Here is a 2175-nt window from a genome sequence, read left to right on the forward strand (position 1 = left end):
GTGATCAATCTGGACCCTCCTCTGTGGACTTCAAGGACCTGGACCTCTGGAACATTCACAGTCTGAAGGTAGAACTCTGGTCAGTAGATAAAGGTGCTGCAGAATCAGAACCAGATGTTCTGAGGAGGTTCTGGATGGTTTATCTGACTCACCCTGGACTTGTTCCTGAGCTCAGTGAGGCTCTTCCTCTTCTCAGCAGTCAGGCTGATGGTTCAGATGTTTTAATCTCCACCGACCAGCACCAGAAACAGAACCTCCTTCAGCAGACTGACCAGAACCGCCTTCATCACCAACCTGCAGCTGCTGAAGGACAGAACCATGAAGTTCCCACTGAAGACCAAAATGTCCAGAACCAGCTGCAGAACACGTCCATCCGAACGTTCTCCACCTTCGGTTTACCGCCAGCTGACGAGCTGCAGCGTCCTGGTTCTGAAAAGTTCTGCTGTCTGAAAAATCAGGCATGCCGAGCGTTCAGCAGCTTCTGGAAGCTGAAGCTCCTCATTGTTTTTCTGCAGCTGAAGGTGTCCAGGAGAGTCTCGTAGGTCTGATCAGAGAAGGTCCTGGAGTTCACCTGGAAATACCTCAGAGACGCAGAGGAACCGAAACCAGACACGAACAACGTCAGCAGGAAAAACCCGGAACAAGCACAAAGGGACGAGAAGGAACCGTAACCACGGACACACGATGACGATAAAACCAACAGCTCCTTTCACATCTTCTGTCGTGGTCTTGTCCTGGTTCTGATACAAATGTTCTGATTCTCGAAAGGAACAAGAACTGGTTCCTCACGATCAGCCGCAGCAGAAATCTGACAAAGTGAACAAACCCAAAGAGTGACGGAGCGTCGAACTTCCACCGAGATGAACGACGAGCACGATCAGACGCAAACGGACACACCTGTACCTGTCGGCTCAGCGGCGCCCCCTCAGGAGCTGCTCGGTGCTGCCCCCTCTGGAGAGGCATGTGGAGAGAGGAGCTGTTTATTATTATATGCACTGTTAACTCGGTGAGTGTTTATTGGACCGTGTTGATGTGTATTTTATGTTTTTGTTTAAATGTGTTAATGTCTGAGATACTCTGGTAGCGAGCTAGCTTAAAGCTAATGTCCACTAGCTAGCTAGCTAGCCCAAAGANGGTTAGCTGATGCTAGTGCAGGTTAGCTGATGTTAGCATAGGTTAGGACAAGTTAGAGACTATTAACATTTGTTTGTGGACCTTAGCACATGTTAGCACACTTTAGCACATGTTGGGAAATGTTAGCTTATATAAGTGCACCAGTTAGTGAAAGTAAGTGCAGATAAGAACATGTCAGTGGACGCTAGCACTTAGTAGCGCTCATTAGCATATATTTGTGGATGTCTGTACAAGTCATCATTTGTTAGCGCATCTTAGCACAAGTTAGCACATGTTCGTTGTTGTTAGTGCACGTAGCATGTTAAACATGTTATTGGACGTTTGGTCTCTAAAATGTCAGAAAACATCGTTAAAGAAGCTGCAAAGGCAGAATTTAGACAGTTTTAATGAAATAAATCACTTAAACTGATTTTGTCCTGAATGTGTCTAAACGAGCTGAAGTCTGTTTGAAGCCTGCAAACGTCCCGAAACTTTGTTCAGATCAGACGACAAAGATTAAATGAACAAGTTCCAGTCATAAAACCTTTTGTCTTTTTTTATCTGACCTCAGTCTGGACTTGGTTCTGGTTTTATTCTGGTGAGTGTTGAAGTGAAGCCACTGAAGGTCTGAAAGCAGCAGAGCTCAGAGGAAACCATCTGATTCTGTGCCTCCACTGTTCATCTGATCAGAGCAGCTCCAGCTCCTGACGGAGGTTCAGTGTTAACACTGAAGCAGCAGCGCCCCCTGCTGGCCTCCACCAGGATCACAGCTGAACCACATGGACTGGCTTTATGTGGACACGATGGGCTCGTAGCTCCAGACTGGTTGTGATTTCAGGCTGGTGGTGATTCGTTAAAGCTCAGACGTCTGCAGGTTAAAGTGTAACGAGGCAGAAAGGTTGAACACCTGGTTTACTGACGTTTGAATTGACTCGTTCTGTTCCTCCTCTCTACACTGTTCATGTACAATGAGAGAAATCATAAAAAATTAACATCTTATTTATTTTATTAATGTTTGTCCAAAATGATTTGACATGTAAAAAAAAATAAAAATAAAACTTT

This window comes from Stegastes partitus, unplaced genomic scaffold (genome assembly GCF_000690725.1).
Source record: "Stegastes partitus isolate 25-593 unplaced genomic scaffold, Stegastes_partitus-1.0.2 Scaffold577, whole genome shotgun sequence".
In the NCBI taxonomy this organism is placed as follows: Eukaryota; Metazoa; Chordata; class Actinopteri; family Pomacentridae; genus Stegastes; species Stegastes partitus.